General features: G+C 37.7%; 1 long non-coding RNA gene across 1 annotated transcript; it reads right to left on the bottom strand.

Annotated features, from left to right (window-relative positions):
* Positions 1–7,214: 7,214 nt before the first annotated feature.
* Positions 7,215–17,217, bottom strand: LOC122483288. The gene is made up of 3 exons (XR_006297376.1): positions 8,191–17,217; positions 8,010–8,074; positions 7,215–7,484 (listed from the first exon to the last, which is right to left on the bottom strand). It is a non-coding gene; the product is annotated as an uncharacterized LOC122483288 (long non-coding RNA).
* Positions 17,218–22,213: the final 4,996 nt, after the last annotated feature.

Below are 22,213 nucleotides of genomic sequence, written 5' to 3' on the forward strand. Positions count from 1 at the left end.
ACTCCATCTATGTACTTGCAGCTTGCTTTATGATGTAGCCAGAGTCATGTTGCCAACATCCCCCTATGTTCCTGCGATCAACACCCATATGAAAATAGTACTTTTTCTGCCCACTGCAAGATAATTCCAAGAAATATAAAAACTGTGGCTGGGATGAAAGGTTTATCAAAATGTGATGCTTTACCTCCACTGATATTAATGCATCTGTAGAGAAGGTCTAACCTTGGGAGATCTGGGAGCAGTGAGCAGGCTGTTGATTACTTATTTACTGTCTTTGTGAAAGGAAGAATTAAAGAGCGCTTCAATTACTCAGGAATTTACTCCCCAACTCTGCAATGTAATGCAGCTGGACCAGGAATAGAGCCCTTCAACGCCAGCTGAATCTTATTATAGAAAGGGCCTCCAAACACCAGGAATTTGAGATACTCAACACCAACACTTATCTCCAGCTTAAAAATCTGAGACAGCTACAAAAGCTGTCAAATGAACAATGAGGCTAACCCATGAGAAACCACCAACACTGTTTGCAGGTAAATATCATAGTAGGATATACTCTGTTCATTCAGATAAAGAAAAAAGCAAAACCAAACAAAAATAAGCATGGTACTCATAAAAGTAGTCCGCACTTTAACAAGAGAGAGGTCAGAAGGGTACCTGGGTGGCTCAGTCGGTTAAGTATCGGACTTGGCTCAGGTCGTGATCTCCTACTTCATAAATTAGAGCCAGCATCCTGCTCTATGCTGACAGCTCAGAACCTGGAGCCTGCTTCGTATTCCGTGTCTCCCTCGCTCCCTGCCCCTCCCCCACTTATACGCGTGTGTGCACTCTCTCCAAAATAAACAAACATTAAAAATTAAAAAAAGAAAAAAACTAAAAGGGAGCGGACATAAGCCATAAAACTGCAAAAGGAAAACATACTTTTGAAAGAATATTATGGGAAATGGTAAAATATATCTTATATTTTTGCAGGAACCTGATTTTTATTACCAATGACATTGAAGGAAAGAAACATGGACTTTATGAAATAATCTCATGTTAACATCTAGATATAAAGGGAACTGACTGGATTGGGGAACTGGATTTTTTTTTAAGATTATAATATAGAATTGCAATAAATTAAATCACTCAATATATCTTTATGAAGAGCAAGACAATCTCAGGATAAAAAGATGAGCAAGATGTTAGAACACAGCAAATAAAATCACTCCAATAGGCAACAAAATTAAGCACTTTAAAAATGCCAAAGGTGCTCCTTGGAAAACTGGCCCATACAGGTATGGCAAGGAGAGACGGAAGAAACAGGCAGGCCACTCCAGACCAGTAGGTAGCGGATGTGATAAGCGAGGGAACTTACTCACTTTGGAGGCTCGTCTTGGGCAACCGGAAGACGAGGCGACGCCGCACCTCCCAGTCAGATTCTTAAAAGATTATACGGAGACTTTAACGGGTTCGTCACGTACACATCCTGATAGTCTCAACGACACCTTGCTCTTTCAAGACTGTCCTTGAAAACACTTCCCATTGTAGGAACCAGGAGCCCTACAGCCACCCGCGCGCGGGCGGATCCGCGAACATTTCAAGAATGAGCACCGGAAGCGGTGAGGGGGCTCTGAGTGCCCGGATTGAGCTCTGATTGCCCGGATTCAGCCTCGGCGTCAATTGGCGGTCACGTCCTCTCCGTGACCTCCTCGAACAGAAAGACGAGAAAAGAAAAACTGTGTGATTAAAGATGATTAAAGTAGAAGACAGGAAATAAAGATTAAGAAATGGATAATTGATTTCCTGGAAAATAAAAAAATAAAAAAAAAGAAAAAAGAAAAAAGAAAAAACCCAAATACGACAATAACAAACGGGATAAAAGTAAAGCTTTTCTAACACGGTGAAATGTTCTCATGTTTTACCAATAGATGAAAACATTCCTAATGTTATCTAAGTTTGTGAGGGTACCTAGAAAACATCTCAAGAATGATCCGAGGTCTTACCTTTCTCGATCACTTTCTGAAGTTGTGAATTTCAAGAAAAAGGGAGCAAATCCTGTATCCCTGAGGCTAGGGGAGGAACCCACAAGAATGATCTCTCTCAGAAGAAAACCTGTGAAGCTGGCTTCTATAGAACATTAAAAGCCATTAAAGGAAAGGTAAAAAACAAAACAAACACTTAAAAATGTTTTGGAAAAGAAAGAGTTACCACCAAACCCTATGTTCAGCCAAGTTATAATTCAAGTAAAAAAACAAAAAACACACAAGAGAAATCATCCCTAGTAATGCGGAGGCTCACAAAGGATATCTTCCAAAGTTCTTCCTGAAACTCTTAACTGTTCAAAAGATCAATCAAAAAGAGACCAAGAAGTGAATCTGTAGTATAAAAAGATGCACACCAAGCACTGAATTCACTTAAATATAGTAATAATTGTGAAACAAAAATAAAATATGAACAATGATTGGGAAAGAATAGCTTATTAATGCTAATATGTAATAATTTAATAATATCTATCCAAAAACCCCATATTATATGAAAAAAAAGGTAAATAAAAATGGGTACTTAGTGCAGCTGAGTAGCAGCAGCTTCTAGTTCATGACATTGATGATCAGCAAAATACATGTTCAAATAGGCTATTTAAATTTTTTTGTTAATTTCTTTATTTTGAGAGAGAGAGAGAGAGAGAGAGAGAGAGAGAGATGAGCAAGGGAGGGGCAGAGAGAGAGGGAGACAGAGAATCCCAAGCAGGCTCCGAGCTGTCAGCAAGGAGCCCAGCATGGGACTCAAACTCACAAACCAGGAGATATGATCTGAGCCAAAATCAAGAGTTGAATGCTTGACTAAGCCACCCAGGCACCCCCACCCCCCCATTTTTTAATTTTAAATTTTAAAAGTAACCTCTAAAATACTGTTTACGGGGGCACCTGGGTGGCTCAGTCAGTTGAGGGTCTGACTTGGGCTCACAGCATGATCTCAAGGTTCAAGAGTTGGAGCCCCACATCAGGCTTGCTACTGTCAGAGTAGAGCCTGCTTCAGATCTTCTACCCCACTCTCTCTCTCTGCCCCTCTCTGACTCACTCTCTCTCTCAAAAATAACTAAACATTAAAATGTAAATAAATTAAAATAAAATAAAATACTATTTCAGCAGGGGTGGGGGAGGGTTCTTGAAAATTGTTAAGCCAAAAAAAAAAAAAAATTGAACAAAGAAAGATCAAAGAATAGTCTTTAAAAAGGCAAAGCATGCAAACATCAAAATAGAATTTACAGAAACCTCCAAACAATATAACAAAATGAAATCAAACATAACATTTATAAAAATAAACACCTATGCTAAAAACCCTTAGACTTGACTACAAAACAAAAGCTAGCCTCCCTAAAGCAAAATGACAAAAAAATTACAAGTAAATATTTGGACAAAATGCAGCAATTAAACCCAAGGAAAAAGAAATTGCCAAATTATATTAATAACAAAAAAGTAGATTTCAACAAAAATTAAATATGCAATATTTTATTTTTGTATGAAGATATAATCTATAATAATGATACTAGAGTCAATTATACTTCATAATATAAAATACAGGAAGCAAAAACTGTTAAAAATACAAAAAGAAATATTAGAAATACAGTAGGAGGTACAGATTTTAATACATTTATAGGCTTTAAAAAGTAAATAAGATTAAAAATTATTTAATAAATCCTGAATATTTAATAATATTATTTAACATATTTATATTGAACTGTATATGGAAAACAGAAATAATGCACTTCTTTCTCAAGTGGAAACTTGCAAAAAGTTTTGCATGGAACTTTTGCAACAATAGTACATATGAGACCCTTTTTAAAAAGTATAAATAAATTAAGGGGCGCCTGGGTGGCGCAGTCGGTTAAGCGTCCGACTTCAGCCAGGTCACGATCTCGCGGTCCAGGAGTTCGAGCCCCGCGTCGGGCTCTGGGCTGATGATGGCTCAGAGCCTGGAGCCTGTTTCTGATTCTGTGTCTCCCTCTCTCTCTGCCCCTCCCCCATTCATGCTCTGTCTCTCTCTGTCCCAAAAATAAATAAACGTTGAAAAAAAAAAAAAATTAAAAAAAAAAAAAGTATAAATAAATTAAAAGAAAACTTCAGAAATTCTACGGTATACATTCTTTGAAACCAATTCAAAAACAACAATAATGACAACCCTACAAATTAATGTCAAAACATTAAACAAAAAATTTCAAATGTTTGAAAAATTTATATTAACCTCATAAATAGCTTATGTTAAAACATTAGAATAACAATTGCATCAAGGTTTTAAAGTAGCACTAAGGATAAAACTGCATACCAAACACCTGGAAAGTGGTCAACGTTACTGAAAAGAACTATTCATCTTGATTGAAAATGCTTTTATTATTTACAAAGAAGAGTTATGGATTCCATGAAGTGGCAAAGATAGTAAAAAGAGGTCCCATGTATCTTTCACTCCATTTCCCTCAAAGGTATGCTGTCCCTAGTTATAGCACACGATCAAAACCAGGAAATTACATTGAGGCAATGAATATATGTAGTTATATTGTTATATTATCACATGTGTAGATTTGTGTAACTGCTACAACAATCAAGATACAGAATTATTCCATTACTACAAAGATCTCCCTCCTTCTACCTCTTTGTGGTCACGCCCATTCCCCTTTCTGCCACCATCCCTCACCCCTTGGCAACCACTAATCTGTTTTCCATCTCTATAATTTAGTTATTCTGAGAATGTTATGTAATCATACAGTAGGTTGACTTTTTTTACTTGGCATAATTATCTCAAGATCTATCCAGGTCTTTACATGTATCAATAGTCCATTCCTTTTTTTTTCTTCTGGGTGCTGTTTCATGGTGTCGATGCACCAGAATCTGTTTAGCCATGTGCCTATTGATGAACATTTTGATTGTTTCCATTTCTTTTTTGCTGTTATGAATAAATATGAACATCTGTGTACAAAAAAAGGAGAAAAAGGCTAACTGAATCTTGAATTACACAAATTAGAAAGGAGGTACAACAAAGCAATGTTAAGAAAATCAGAAGAAACAAATTCGTTTTTAAATGTATAAATTAACAATTTAAAATAAAAATTAAAAAGTAGAACTAATGTAAGAAGCAGTTCTTTGAACATAAAAGAAATCAATCTAAATAACTATTTTCCAAAAAAGAGTAATTTAAAATAAAATCCGAATACAGAAATTTAGAATGAGAAAGGGTATATGGTACAGTACAGAGGTGATTAAAAATAATACTATATATCAGCCTATGCTAACACTCTAAAAATATCAACATACTATACATTTTTTCCTAGGAAATGCAGTTAGTGAAGTCGACCCAGAAGACTCAGAAATCATGGGAAGAATTTAAAAGTTAATCAGCGAATTATTTGGCAAAAATGTACCAAATTAAAATAATAAAGTATCATACTTTATAAATCCTTCTGTATAGAATAAAAATACATGATTAGCTTTCCAGCTTATTTTATAATTTTTTGCATAATCTTAATATCTAAATATAAAAATAGGCAAAATAGGAATTCAGGCCAACTTCACATATACATATGCATTTGAAAATTTTAAATAAGGGGTGCCTGGGTGGCTCTGTCGGTTAAGTGTCCAACTTCAGCTCAGGTCACGATCTCGCGGGCTGTGAGATTGAGCCCCATGTCGGACTCTGTGCTGACAGCTCAGAGCCTGCAGCCTGCTTCAGATTCTGTGTCTCCCTCTCTCTCTGACCCTCCCCCATTCATGCTCTGTCTCTCTCTGTCTCAAAAATAAATAAACATTAAATTTTTTTAAAAAGAAATTTAAGTAAAATCTTAGGAAATCTATTTCAACATATTTTCAAAATTTTCACCATGACTGCAAGATTCATTTTTGTAATATAAGAAAAGCTTATTTTATATTAAGAAGTTTGTTAAGATATCAAATAATAATTGAAAAGAAAAAACTTTCAGCAATACATGCTAAAAGGAATTCACTAAAATTCTACATATATTCCAACATATTAACAAAGAAAATCTCTATTTTTTTTTAACATTTATTTATTTTTGAGACAGAGAGAGACAGAGCATGAATGGGGGAGGGTCAGAGAGAGAGGGAGACACAGAATCTGAAACAGGCTCCAGGCTCTGAGCTGTCAGCACAGAGCCCGATGCGGGGCTCAAACTCATGGACCCTGAGATCATGACTGGAGCCGAAGTCGGACACCCAACGAACCCAGCCACCCAGGCGCCCCAGACAAAGAAAGTCTCTAAAAGATCACAGCATGAATTTCAGAATTTGAGGTCTCTCATAAATTTGCTACTATGTATCACTATACACACAACTGCATTGTGAACTGAGACCCGACTGACAACCCCAGCTCCTCTGTTAACTGAGTTTACCTGATTCAGACCTGAATCCTCATCCGTATCCATATAAAAATCTGTCCTTAGGAAAGCTTACTGTGGAAACACTGTGCTCTGTTGCCTAGATTCTCCCTTCAAGGAACAGCTTGATGCCCAGATGCTAGGAGTGCCACCAGTAGACAGCCCTTGACTCTCAGCCTATGAGGAATTACTGCAAATGCAGAGAAGTGCCTCATCCAAGGTCACACCTTTTCTAGAGTGGCCCTCATTCAACACAGAGATATGAAGTGCTGGCCATCCTAACTCAGCTAAGGACCACATGAAGGGCTATTCTGGCTCTGGAGCTCTTTTGGGATCAACAGAGGCCACCATTAGGACCGTATTGAAGCTCAACCTCTTTCTCTGCCCAGTCCTGCTTTTTTTCCCTTCCATTGCACAGGTGTTCATCTAGAAGGTGCTCCTTAATAAACATCCTGCCAGCTAAATTCCATCTCAGACTCTTCTTCCTAAGGAATCCAACCAATAACATTATGACATAATAATGTTATTCAGTACGTAGCCCCAGTATTTGTGCCAGGCATTACCTCTTAGGGAAGGGATTTAAAAAGTGTAAGGAACATAGCCTTTTGTTGTCACCTCAGATCTAGAGATGCATCTTTGCTCTATTTTTGATGTGTTGCTCTGAGCCTCAGTTTCTCATCTGTAAAATGTAGAAATCTAAGGGATTTCTACACCCTTTCCGATTTAAAAATGCCTTATGATAAGACGTTCAAACATATTTGATTTAAAACTTTAATGTCCATACATTCATTTAAATACTTTTATAAACAACATAATAATATAATCACTCAGTAAAAATAAATTGTTGGATAGCTGGAGGTTAAATGTATTTATTCATCAACCACTTACTGCGCAATTATTATGTGCCAAGTTATTGGGATATGTTCTGAAATTAGTAAGACATTGCCCCTACCCTTGAGAAGCTCACGATTTAATGAAAAAAAAAAAACCATAAAATAGTGTAACAATAATCCATTAAGATAAGGTCAGCAATAAAATGCATTATGTTCTGTTGGACGATAGAGGAATGCACTCAACTCTGCCTGAGGGGCACAGAAATGGGTCCCAGAGAGGTTGACAGTCTCTGAAATAGAAAACGAAAGCTGTCCAGAAAGAAAAAGCAATGTACACAAAGACAATCTCTACAATCAGTGGTGTTTGGAGAACACAGGACATGGTTGGGACAGCCAGAAAGGGTTAGCAAATCAATTTGAGGTTGCTATAGACCAGTGGCAACTGTCCTTCTAGAGCCACCCTGTGCACTTCCCGTGTGCTCAAGATTATGATTCTCTGGATACAGACTGTGGCCCAGAAATCTGCAAGCCAAGTTGATTGGATTGATTTGCAGATGAGATCTGCAAATTATATTTTAATAAACACTGGAAGCGTTCATACATTCCAGTATGCCCAGGACAGCCTCACTTTTCACCTATTATCCCAGCATAACTAGCAATCATCTTACCATTCACTCTCAGAAGTATGCTTGTTTGCATGATAAATTATTACTGTCATTCCAGTCATACATGTGTACCATGAAGGTACCCCAGGGACCACAGAGAAGGATATGGGGTAAAAGATGGTTTAAGGAGGGGAGGCTCTGGCCCTTTACCTGATGCAGTTGGATCAATGTCATTCATTGGGCTTCTGCTGGAGATTTCTTCTGAAGAACAAGTTCTGATACAAACAGAAATACAAATGGAAAATCATTGAATGGTTTTAAACATACAACGACAATGCTCAGATAGATAGATGACCTTGATAGAAAGATTGGTCATAGACCATCTTGGTACCTGTGTAGACTACGAAGTAGAATTGGGTGATCCACAAAGGAAACCGTTCAGCTGTCCAATGGAAGCATGAAGGAGGCCCTAAATAAAATATTGAGATCACGAGAAATATGTGAGAAATTTCAAAACTGGCAGGATGTGTTAATTAATTTTCAGGACTGGGGTGAAAGATGTGGGTGAGTTACGAATGACTCCCATGTGAACATACCCACTAAAGAAGAGACCCCAAGATACACTGCATGAATGCTCTATTATTTAACAGCTTAGGAAAATCTTCTGCAAAGGGCAAAGAGGATTTAGTGCAAAAGGCCAAATCTCTTGCCTACATATACAATAATAACAGCATTTATTCCACTTATAAAAATGTTCTTTTACCTTAAACTTTACTAAGCATTTTTAGATGGTCAGACTATACTCAAAAAAATAAAATTATAATGTTGAGGTCCAGAGTCATAATGAAATAAAAATTTACTAGTGTTGTATATAAGTGTTTAATCATAATTCTAAACTGGGTGAATTCAGGATTTGGGGAGCTGAAGATTATAAAATTTTGAGGAATGTCTTATAAAAAAGAGTACCAAATCAGGTTTAGAACTAAATTTTTACTCAGGAAAAGAAGAATGTATAAATCATAAGTTTTAAAAATATGAAAACATCACAAACAAAACCTAGAAAATATATTTATTACCCACTTAACATCTTCCTATAATACCTTTTTCCATATAATTGGCTATATCCTTTTTAATCACCTCTTCATAAGACATGATTTTATAAGATTTTCTATAGCATGGTTTATCAGGCTTTGCAATCTTTGCACTATTGCCATTTTGCACCAGGTAATTCTTTGGTGGGAAAAGCTGGGGGGAGGGGGGAAGAGGAGACAGCCTGCCCTATGAATTATAGGTATTTTTGCAGCATCTCTGGCCTCTACCCACTAGATGCCAGTAGCATCCCCCCAGTTGTGACCATCAAAAATGTCTCCAGACACTGTCAAATATTCCCTGTGAGGAAAAATATCACACCCAGTTGAAAATCACTGATCTGTAGAAAGAAGGGAAAGATAGTGCCTTAGTCAACTTGGGCTGCCTTAACAGAATGCTTTAGATGGAGTGGCTTAAACAACAGAAATTTTCTCACAGTTCTGGAGGCTATAAAGCCCAAAATCAAGGTTCTGACAGGGCTTGGTTTCTGGTGAGAGCCCTTTGTCTGGCTTTCAGCTAGCTGCCTTCTCACTGTGTCCTTACATGGCTGAGAGGCAGGATAGGAAACAAGAGAAAGAGAGAGCAAGCTCTGTGATATCTCCTCTCATGAGGATGCAAATCCTACCAACCCATTCTTATGACCTCATTTTTATTTTATTTGCCTTCCCATAGGCCCTATATCCAAATACAGTCATATTGATGGTTAGGGCTTCAACATATGAAATTTGGGGACAACACAATTCAATAGAAAATAGATAATAAGTCTTTTCTCTACTATGGTTCAGTAAAAATAAATAAATAAATAATAATAATAATAATAATAATAATAGCATTTTGGAAAAGTTTCTATAAGCTTCATGACTCATTTGGTAATAGTTAACTTTATAATTGTCAAATTTGAGAAAATATCAAGTTTCCTTCATAAATAGCCTATAATATTTCAGGACATTCCAAGTTTTCTGGAACAATGATTAATCTTACATGCTTTTTTGAATTAATGATGCTTATTTACTAGTTTATCACAGATGCCCTCATTGATATGGTATATTACAAGTTTTATGTTTCTGTTGTCAATGTCATCTCAGCAAAATAATTAATAAGAAATATGCCTACGTCTAGTTGGGGCAAAAGGTATCTCAGACAGGGAAAAGATAATAAGCAAAAGTTTGCCCTAGTAATGAGAGAATCTGTAAGGGTAGCGTGTGGTATGTAGGTAGGGTGGTAGTGGATGAGAACATTGGCAAAAATGCTCTGAAGTCAGGAGGGGAGGTGGAAAATATTGCAAGGTGCTGGCAAGTGACTAAAACTAGATGGCCGCAATCTGAAATTCGGGTTAAGGAGTCAAAGATTGGTTGATGGAGCACTAGGCATATAAAAAGGCAATATGATGTGGGTGAAGATCATTAGCATCAGACCCATTAGCCAAACTTCAGTTTAAAGAAAGAGTTGACACAAACTCACCTGTGAAATCTTTAATGGTGTCAGTTCGTGTCCTCTGAGGTGGACACCAGGTTGAAATTCAATGTACAAGAGATTTCTTGAGGGAGAATGCCCATAGAAGATAAAAAAGAGAAAGGACAGAAGATAGAACCCTTCGAATGTGAGGAGGACCTGACACCTGCAGAAAGAAAGACAGAATGGAGGAGAACTGGCTGCAGGTCAGCTCTGAGAAAGTCGAGGCTCCAGGGCAAAGACAGCTTATTCTGCAATTGGCAGAAATGGGCCGGCTCTAGAACTCAGACCGTGCAGACTCATTGGCTAGGGCAGCCCTGGGAAAGCACGGTTTTGGTGTGATGCTGAAGGTGCGGAGGCTGGAGGAAGTATGGCAACAGGTTCTCTTGAAGGGATATCTGAGCTTTGCACCTTCAAGGCTGCCTACTAGCCATGGCTTACTCATAGAAGTAATTGCTATGCACATAAATCTGTGCCAGTAAACTGCAACTAAATGTATCTCACTCACATTCTACTTAGCCAGATCAAAAATACGTCCTGGCCCACTGCGACATGAGTAGAAATACGACAGATTGGAAGATGGAGTGAAATGACACAATGGGTATCATTGGTTGCAGTTAAAATATCTTACTTTTGCAAATTTACAAAATCATATGTCTCTGTGAACACATTGCTGAAGCCCCTGCCAGGGCATCGGAAGGGGCCCATGCAAACAAAGACCTGGAAATTTAAGATTCTTTAGCTTCACATAAATCTACTTCTGTTTCTAGGGGTGGTGGTGATTTTTTTATTGGACATGCACTAGCATGGAGACCTAATCCCACTCCCAAATCCCCAAAGCTCTCAGATCACTAAAACTAGCATAGAATGAGTAGATCTAGAAAAAACGAAAGAGCTGTCCCTCTTCTAGAATACAAAATCACCAAGTTCAGTTGGACCAGGGAGTTCTCATTTTTCAACTTGGTATAGAGGTCAAACTCTAAAGGTGGAGTGAGGAAATTCAAGGTGGGGGCAGTTCTCAATATGATGTATATAAGAGCTCCAGATAAGGGAAGTCCACATAGGACAATGTAAAACAAAAATAACCAAAAGTGGGATGCAAACCCTGTTAAGGGGCTGCCAGGATCTCAAAGGGTGACCCAGAGCCATAGTCAACAGTTAGGGCTAGCCTCTAGACTTAGGCACTGGGGCAGAAGATTAAGGAGAACACCAGGAAGCCAGACCTCCTTATCAGCAGCCTGACTTTATCAGTGCATCATGAGGGTGGGAAAACTGCATTGTGAATTCACTATCCCCAGATGTCACTGGGGAGGAAGGAGCTGCTGAAACATTACTACCCATTCCCCTTCGGCCTAGGAATTGAGCCTGGGAAGACAGGCCTTTATTACCCATACCTAGGCAGAGCAGGGGAAGGAAGACAGGTAACGAATGGGGAATTACATCCATGCTGGGCATCCAAGCCTCAGAGCTCTAAATGTCCTAATAACCACCTCCAAGCTGTCAAGATACAAATAAAAGGAAAGCCTAGCCAAGATGAGACCCTGAGAGACATAGAAAAAGAGTTACCAGAGGAGGATAAAAACAGCAATCGTGCGTGTGTGCACTAACACATGCGCTTTACTGGTACAAAATGAGATGCAAGCAAGTCTGAAAATAATCCTGGAGGAGAGATCAAGAGGAAAATCAAGATAACAAGAGAAATGGCAAAAAAGAGACCTCAGGAGGGTCACAGACAAGTGGCCCTTTTGCAATTGCATCATTTGTATAAAATCCAGGTGTAAGCAGCAAAACCGGCACATCCCTCACTTTAAAAATCTCTTTCTTAAACAGAGTTAATTTGTGTCCCAGGTTTCTGGTTATTGGTCTCATGTTACCCCTAAAAAATAATTTAGAACCTATGAGTAGGCTGAAGGAATTAAGGATTCTCCCCAGCTATAAATTATTTATCACCTTATTCCACTTTCTCTTTACCTTCATTGGGATGCTTCCAAATTGACAAAGAAACCTATTTACTGTTAATTGATTACCACTCTAAATTCATTGAGATTGCAGCAGTAACAAGCATTTCAAGTAGTTTGGCTGGGATTAGCTGTATCACATCACAGAAGATGAGGTGAGAGACGGCTACCACAGGTTCTCTCCACTGACAGTGGACTTCTAATTCCAAGTGCACATGCTTCGGAATTCAATACAACAGTCTTAGTTTGTCTGAAAGACAAGCTAAAGTATAGAGCTTCATCTTTGCAGCACAAATGATGGTCAATGGGAATTAAATCAGGAAGAAAAAAAGAGAACGGTTCTACTACACATTAAACTTACTAAAAATAGATTAAAAATTCTTGATAACATATCTGTTGATAGCATTAGAAAAGGTTTTCATTTTTATTCAGTTCTGGCCTCCCAAATATAATAAACATGAAATTCTAAAGCAAATACATGCAGCAGAATCTAGTGTTGCATGGGAATAAGGAAATATTCTACATCAAGGAAATGTGCTCTAAGGAGATGTATTTTATTTCACAATATTTTTCCAGAAATGACTTGTTCATATTATCCATTCAATACTAATGTTTTACTGTTGAAATTGCTATTCCCCAAAATTGAGAGTATTTCTTACCAAAGCCACAGTTAATTGTAATAAAGCCAGGGGTCAGGGGTGGAAGAGCAATCAAAGAAAAAAAATAGTTAAAATGAATATACTTAAGAACTTTGACTCAATCTACAAGAATGACAATTTCTATCATAAATATTAACATCAATTTATTCATTCAACCAATATGAACTGAATTCCTGGCTCAAGCCAAACATGATTCCAACAGTAAGCAAATCTGAGAAAAAACTCTGTCCTCATGGACCATACATGCAAAGCAAGATGGAGGGTGTTGTGAGGAAAACAATAAACAAACTTATACAGTATTAAGCTGTGATCAGTGCTATGGAGGAAAGAGAGCTGAAGTACGGGGATAGGGTTGCCATTTTATAGTGAGTGGTCAAGAAAGACTTTGTGACAAGGTGATTATTTTAGCAGAAATGTCAAGGTGTAGAAAGAAGCTATTTGTCTATCTCGGAGAAGAGAATTCTACGCAGAAAGATTAGCAAGTAGAAAAGCCCTGAGGTGGCAGTTTGTTAGCATGTTGGAGGTATTAAAGTGGTTGGTGTGCTAGAGCAAAGAGGGTGTGAGAGAAAAGTCAGCGATGATGTCATCAGAGTTTGGATCAAGCAGGGTGTGGGCAACCACCATCCAGACTTTGCCTCTTCCCTTGTGAATGGACGGGTCTGGCTCCTCTGAAAAGAATGGGAACAAAGAAATCCAGAGGAAGGAGAGAGAGAAGTATTCAGGAGGTTATCAGAGTAGCCCAGGCAAAAGATGTTTCTGAGAGATTTCAGTGCCTCCACTTTGCAACAGTTCAAAGACAGGACTGACAGACCTCTGGGTGTCAATTTCCACAGAGAGGCAGAAGTTGAAGATAGCTGAGGTTCATGTCCTAGAGTTGCCATTTATTAAGAAGAGAAGACCGTAGGGGAAGGTGGGCAGATTTGAGGCAGGGAAATTAAGAGTTCTATTTTGATCATATCAAAATCGAGATGACAATTAGCTATCCAAGGGGAGATATGCATGCATGTGTGTGTGTCTCTTACTGGTCATATTACTGAGAAAAAAATCACTATTGCTGCTAGTAGGATTGAATCATGGATTCAATTAAAAAAAAAAAAAAAGCCAAAGGAGGAAATGCCTGAGGCATCAGAGAAACACTGAAGGACTATTGAACTGAAATAGCTAAAATGCCAAAATGTCACCAGCTGAATGATCTTAGGGTGTCAAACAACTTTTCAGGGGCCCAGAAGTCTCTCCTGTCTAAAATAAAGAAGGATGACTAAATTCCATGAATGAATGATTCAGCCCTTCCAAATTCAAAGAGGATGTAAATCCTCCCAAACTATTCCCCACAAATAGAGCCCTCTTATCCACCCCAGGAAAAGGAAAAAAAAAAAAAAAGCTATTGTGTAGATGACAAGTCTCCTCCTTTGGGAACTTCACTTGTGTTAAGGCCGATCTTTGCAGAGGCTGCACAATGTAGAGTGAGAAATGTGCAAGCTTTCAGACTCAGCACGTTCCAATCCTGGCTCTTGTGGCAGGAGCTCTGTAACCTCGCTCAGATCTCCCAAATTCTGCCCAAGAGTCCTTATTTACAAAAGAAACCAAAGAATACTGTTCTCACAAAGTTGCTACAAAGATATAAAAATTAAAGAATTTAACACCATGTAATGTGGTATATAATGAAATGGGATTTAGACTCCACTATATGATTTAGAATATACCATAATATTTAGTTCCCTCCTTTCTTTTTCCTATCTCCCCACTCCGCACTCCACAGCTTGAAGGAAGCTGGACGAGAACCAAGCCCTTTAGTGTCAGGATTTGATTAGTCACATAGCTGAATGAGTGAGAGCTCTCTCAATGATATGAATTAATTTACACAGTGGGGAGGCCAAGAGAACTACGTTTTTAAGCATCTACTATATGCAAGGTATTTTGTAAACATTGCTCAAATTAATCTCCATAACAAATATACAAGGTAAATATTTTCATCCTATTTTATAAATAAGGAATTGGAGGCTCTAAAAGGTTAAGTAATTCAAGTAATTCACACAAGATCATGGAACCGGTAATTGTTCTCATCCATGCTTGATTCTGCAACGTCTTTCGCTCCCTTGATGCTGCTTCCCACCCTTGCTGGGTGCCTAGTGTTGTATTGAAACATGGTGGTGGGACCAGGTCTCCAGACTAAGAATAGCCTGTGAACATGACCTGTCTAGACTTATGCCTGTCTGTGCCTCTCTCTTCTCTGAGTCCCGCCTGCCACTGTGCTCTGTCTGTACTTCAGTTTTTATGATCAAAGCCCTTCTTTAAATCAATGTTATTCCTGATCAGTCATCTAAGCATGTCTGTAGCCAGCAGCCTGGCCTGCAAAGTGATCTCCTTTGACTACTGTTATTCAACTTTGTAGAAACCTAGAAGTCATCTTTAAGTTTTCCCCCTAAGTCACTGCTAACATCCAATCCATCATCAAGTGCTGGGTCTCTATGTCCAAAATATCTCTCAAATATTCCCACCTCTATTTCTGTAACCATCAACCTACTTCTGGTCACCACTAACCAGTCATCTGGATTTCTCCCATTTTCTCTCTTCCCCAAACCCAAACTATTCTCCACTTAAACAAAGATTTTAAAGTGGAAATGAATGATGCATACCCCTTTCCTTTCCTTTCAAACAACGTCCTTAGCTTCTCACTTCTCCTCCAATAACATCCTTACCCTTTTCAGGAACATGCACTTACCCACAAGCCAGCATGACCTGGCTCTGGCTCTCACTTTTACCCTTCATGCACCAGCCACAGTGGTTTCCTTTCACTTCCAGGGGAGGCAAGGCTCCCTTTTCTCTGAGATGTCCTGCTCCATCCCTTCTCAGATGCCTCGTTCCTTGTCATCCTTCCAGTTTCTGCATACATGTTACCGCTCTATTTCTATACTCATTTCCATTGCTTTATAACAATTGCAGTTTGTAATTGCATCTAGTTGACTGCCAAAAGAAGAGCCTTCCAGGTAGAGGTAAGAGCAGCCACAAACATGTGCAAGGGTTCTGATCAGAGGCGAGAAAGAGCTATGTAGATTGAAGAAATACGCTGAAAAAAAAATTTTTTTTAACACAAACTTTATGCCAGACTGTGGACTCCATGGCGGCAGAGCCATCCTGTCTTATTCGCCAATTTACCAAGCCTTATAGGAATAGTGCCTGATACTTAAGAGTCACCTGGTACACATGCAGGACACGACTTATCACCTTTGGAATCAAGTGTAGCAGTCACTCTGGACATTACTGATTAATATTTACTCAGTTTAATCTCTTTTTCTCAACAGCACAGAAAATAGGTGGCGTTCTAGGCAGAAACATGTATCTAACCACCTCACACACGCATGGTTTATTTGTAGTCACTGGTTCTTATCTGTGCATAATTTTGTTATCTTGGTTCAGACTTAACTTCCATTTAATGAATCCATGACTCTTTTTTTTTTTTTCTCTCTACTGTGACTCTCCTGAGGCTTTGTTTTCCATAGGCTGTGGGTTGATCTGAAATGTCATGTGGTCTCATCTTGACTGAAGTGTCATTCACAAAAATAAGTATCTTGGCATTTCCTTGTCTGAGCTGCTACCTTGACAAAGGCCTTATAAATATTTTATAAATATTTACTGATGGTATGATAAAAATTGTAGGATCTAATAAGCCTGCCTTTTTATTTAGTGAAATTTATTTCAAAAGTCTGCATTTATTCAACCTAAAAGTGTTATATGTATAATGTTATATGTATAAAATTAATGCAAACATTAATTTTCAAAAATCCCAGGTAAGAACTTATAAAGTGGTGAGTAGTACATTCAAAAATTATGCTCAGTTAAGAATAAGTCCAATGTGAACATTAAATGACAGTTTTGTTAAATGCCTATTTAATATCTATATCTGTGTTAAATTATTTCACATATATCTTTAGTCTTATAGAGAAGATATTATTATTATTATTTTTTTTAGAGAAGATATTACTATCCAACTTTTGCAAAAGAAAAAACTTAGGCTCACTGAGATCAAGACAATTTTTTCAGTGGCATAGAGCTAGTAACTCACAGAACCACAACTGGAATCTCATACAAGAGTCAATTTAATGAATGAAGATCTTAGTGTTTCAACTGTGTGTGGGGGGAACTAGAATGTAAGTAAAGATATCTAGCTTTTTAAAATTTTTTTAAAGTTTATTTATTTATTTTGAGAGAGAAAGAGAGAGGGAGAATGAGCACAAGCAGGGGAGGGCCAGAGAGAGAGGGAGAGAGAGATCCCAAGCAGGTTCCACACCGCCAGTGCAGAGTCCAATGTGGGGCTCGCACCCATGACCAGGATACTGGGAGATCATGACCTGAGCTGAAATCAAGAGGCAGATGTTTAACTGACTGAGCCATCCAGGTGCCCCAGATATCTAATTTTTTAAATGATCAGACTCATCACCCATTGCAGCACTAATACTGCAGAAAAAAAAAACAAAAACAAACAAACAAAAAAAAAACCCTCTAAATTCTCTGTGGCTTACAGCCATAAGCATTTGTGTCTTTTCATTTATGGCCCTATGTGCCAACTGAGTTTGGGTGACCTTGGCTGGTCTCACTTAAATTGTCCTGTGTTTGACTGGACTCCAACTGCAGGTAAAGTTCAGGTCTGTTCTTTTTTTTTTTGTTTTTTTTCTCATTATTTTGAGGCAAGAAGTACCTGGGGCAGGCAGCAAAGCACAAGAAACTAAACCAAATGGCAACAAATGGAAACACATTTAAAGTTTCAGCTTACTTCTACATTTCATTGGCCAAAGCAAGTCACATGGCCAGGTCCAAAATTAAGTGGACAAGGAATTCTACCTAACAGACTATGTGAGGTACTATAATAATACATAGTAAAAAGCATGTATGTGTATACCTATAATAGGAAGAAAGTGAAGAAATGGAAACAATACTACAATCTATCACAGCATTCATACTTTCTAGTCTTTGAATTCAAGGAACAATCTTGGACCCAGTTAATTAAAAGTGATATAAAATGAATAAATTAGATCAAACCTTTTAAAATTAATTTACTGACAAAAATGCTTTTTCTAAGACATGTGTTTATGTATAAACCTAAAGATAAATGGGTACAACTGTTTCGAGAATATTATGAAAAAGAATATATCAAAAATAGAAACTAGCAGTTCCAAAACTCCCATAAGCAAAGAAAAATTGATGAACAGCAAGAGTCATTTTTAAACCTGTCATATTAACAGCCATTAGCTACTAAAATTTATCATTAGGTATTAGTTTATAGGTCTCACCAGTAGAAAGATACTAAAGATCAATGCAAAAATAATAAGATTCTATTTAATATAATGGGCTGAAGGAAAGTGTTCAATTCATGAGTATGGAAAAGGCTAGGAAATATCTTGATAAAGTTGTTCATATTGCACTGTCTCTGAAAAATGTAAGAAAGCTACAATTTATAAAAGATGATCAAAGATCTTAGGTAACATGTTTAAATGCTAGAAATGAAGAGAGAAAGAAAGAAACACAAGCACAAAATCACTCAGTCTCTTAGGCCAATGAAAGTAAGAGCAAAAATTATAGAAGCAAAAACCCCACAAAATGTTAATATGAATACCTTTAATTGAATCACATTTCATGTCTGTTTTTAAACTAAGAATAAACAAACAGATAAGTGAAAATATTTATCATTGTCATTTGGTGAACATCATTTCAGACATATTGTGCACATCCCATCTGTATAAGAGAAAGGAGGAAGGAAGGAAGGAAGGAAGGAAGGAAGGAAGGAAGGAAGGAAGGAAGGGGAGAAAAATTTCCCAACACTACAACTACACCAATGCTACTTTTAAAAAAAACTATTAAATTTTCTTTGAATTTACCAGAAGAAGAAAAAAATGTAACTAAAGGAAATGCTGAACTATTTTCACATTTTCTTTACCACAGAGATATTAATATTTAAATATTAAGAAATTAGTTCTAAATTTTTAAGAGGTTGGAATCATTATGCTATTTAACAACATGTGTTAACTTTAAAAGTACATACAAATGCGTTGCTACAAAAGATGAAGAAATTAGTCCACTTTTAATTCTTTCCATTTCCAGATTAAAAACAATAATAATAATGAATGGTATTTAATTATTTCATCATGGTTTATAACATTCACATATACATTTTCCTACCACTTCTTCCACTGGCTGAAGCCAAACATAATGACCTTCTTATAATTCCTTATTCCTGCCAAGATCACCCCGGCCTTAGATTCCTTTTACTTACTTTTCCCCCTTTCTGGAAAACTCTGGCCCCAAATATTTGCCAGGCTGTCGTCTTGCTGTCAGTCAGGTCTCAGTTCAGATGTCACCCTCTCAAAGACCATAGATCCTCAAATACACAACAGAGATCACCTTGTTTTATTTTGGAGCATTATCACGATCAGAAATTCTCTTCTTGAGCACTTTATTTTCTGTCTTCCCACACTAGCATGTAAATTCCATGATATCAGGAATACTTTGTTTACCACTTCCATGCAGGACAGTGACACGTTGGTGGAAATCACTTTTCTCCAGATTGCAGAAGACTTGTGCCAGATGCCAGCAAACACTCTGGTCTCAAGCTAGGCATCAAGGATTTGACGGTTATGCTTCATGTTTTGCAGTTTGGGATTGTTTATCCTCATCGCACTGTTGATGGTTTTTTACAGCATTCACCTTTATTTGTCTTTTTCTTGCTGTTCCTGGCTTTGATGCATTTTTAGAGAGGAAGTTTAACTAAAATCCTTCCACATCAACATCAGCAATTTGCATCTGCATACACAGTAAATATTTTAATTCTCCAATTTGTCTGTGTAAGACTGAACTTAAAAGGAGGAGATGCTAATGGGAGCTAAACATTGTGAACCACCACTGCCATTGAGAGTTGCAGATGCCTTTGGAAATCTGATAAAGAAGATACACTCTTTCCTCCACAAAAAATGAATAGGCAGACTTTTATAGGCAGACTCACAACTACAGTGTCCTGAAAGCCCATTCATGGACTTCTCGGAGAACCATGGACCACGCATCAGGAGCCCTGAATGAATGTGGATTTTAGGTCAGATTTCTCCAATTAACATTTTGAACCTCTTTCAATGTACATACAATATTTTTTTCAATAATCTGAATTTTCCAAGGCAAAAAAAAACTCTGCCACACCCCGCCAGGAATTTTCTATCTAATTATATCTACGACAATATGTTAATATCGGTAAGTGTTAAGAACAGTGCCTGGCACATATTGAGCACTATATGTGTTTGACAAATACATCAAATAAGTAAAAACTGTTTTGAAATAACCCTGATCCTCTTTGTAGCTGCTCAAGATAGATCAGTGTTTCGTGGCATAGTTACTAGTGAAACAAAACATATGCCCTGGTAACTACATTCCAAGTGTGTAATAGCATGAAAAAAAGAGCATCAACTAGCTGACACAGAGCTGTGGGGGATGTTATGGATGTGATGTCAAGGATGAGGGAGAAACTCAACCAGTGACTACCTAGAGTTTTCCAAACCCTTCACAGGACCCCAAGAGTATGAGCTTCTGCATTTCCAAGTCCAGAGTTTCTGATTTCTTTGCCATGATGATAGTAAGTACCAGGGAAGTTAGGTGGATATAAAATACTGAGATGATAAGATTGAGTAGGGTAGGAGTAGAAAGCACTGGAAGCCCTCTTGTGCGTGGATTCCCATTAATTTATCTTAATATTCTTTACATCAATTACATACCTTCTGGGGCAAAAATCTCCCAAATTACCCCCAGAATTTCCCAAAAGTGGAGGCAATTAGGTGCCCCACCCTCTTAAAAATTGGCATGCTTGTTTCCTAATTATAATGCCATTAACGTAAGATAAATGTCCTATGGCCAAGGCAACCAGGAAGAGGGTATCTTTCATCAACCGGACAACTCTGATCAAGAAGTTAGCTCCATTTGGTCAGTGTCTTTCTTGTTGCTGACTGCCCTCACACGTGGGTTAAAGTACCAGGTTTCCTCCCACAGTTGAGCAACCTCTTAGTCTTATCCATTAGTCTTATCAGCCCAGATGACCTGTATAGATTTGTCTCTCTACCCCACACTGCTTTCTCAACATCTCCCCATTTTTAAGAATTTTCTAATATGTTATTTCCACGTGAAAGAAAGAAAGAAAGAAAGAAAGAAAGAAAGAAAGAAAGAAAGAAAGAAAGAAAGAAAGAAAATGAAACCCGTTGTCGACTTTTACTTCAAAATTTGCTTGGTTCACTTTTTTTCAGTTTGTGTAAGTGCTACTAGAATATGGTATCAGTTGAAGATAATGATACTCTCCTTTAATATAATTCTCATTTTAAACTACATAAAACTTGTCAAATCTTGAAATTTCTTCTTAATCTACACAGTGACATTCCCCTAAGCTAACACAATTTCTGGACACAGAAGCACATCTTTTGACCACTGCAGCTATCTTTGCTCTTTTTTGTTGTTCTCTTGTTTCCTACTGGCAAAAAATATCTTGAAGTTTCTTCTAAGATGGGTTAATGTATCCTCAGGTGTCAGCTCAAATGTTGACATACCATGCTAACCAAAGGAGTCTTTTCTATATATCCTTACATTGTGAAGCTTCTACGTCTGTTTGTGCCTATACTATCCCTGATTGTCAGTTATTCAGAGTTACTACGTGAACACACAATAGAGAGAGAAGAGGGATTTTTAACTGCCAAATGCACTAGAATCAGATTGTGCCTTGGTTCAATTCCCTCCTGAGTCCCGCTTTATACAATAATATTTGACCTTAATAATCCAGTATGCACAACCCATGTGACATTCTGAGACACTGTCTACCTCTGGACCAGAGGCACTCCCACTACAAGTAGAACACAAAATTAATGCAAAAGAAGCCACCCACATGTAGTTCCACAACTCAGCCATGACCACACACACCACTCATCATAGGTAAGTGCACTCCCTATATTCACAAAGATTCTACACTGCAAAACAATATAGCTAAGGCACTGCCTGAATTTTCTTACGATACATCCTACTCTTTTTATTCCTTCAAGTAAAGGAAATGTTTGCTGCCCTAGTTATTCAATTGTCACAGAAAACTAATGTGAATGTAAATGTATCCATCCATGAAAAAAAAAAAAAGCCCAACAGCCACTGTAGATTATATATTAAGATGTGGGTTATATCAAGGCAGATTTTTTTCTGTAGGGACTTCATCCCCACAAATCCTCAAGCATACATAGTGTTCTACAAC

The sequence above is a fragment of the Prionailurus bengalensis genome, chromosome A1, assembly GCF_016509475.1.
Source record: "Prionailurus bengalensis isolate Pbe53 chromosome A1, Fcat_Pben_1.1_paternal_pri, whole genome shotgun sequence".
In the NCBI taxonomy this organism is placed as follows: domain Eukaryota; kingdom Metazoa; phylum Chordata; class Mammalia; order Carnivora; family Felidae; genus Prionailurus; species Prionailurus bengalensis.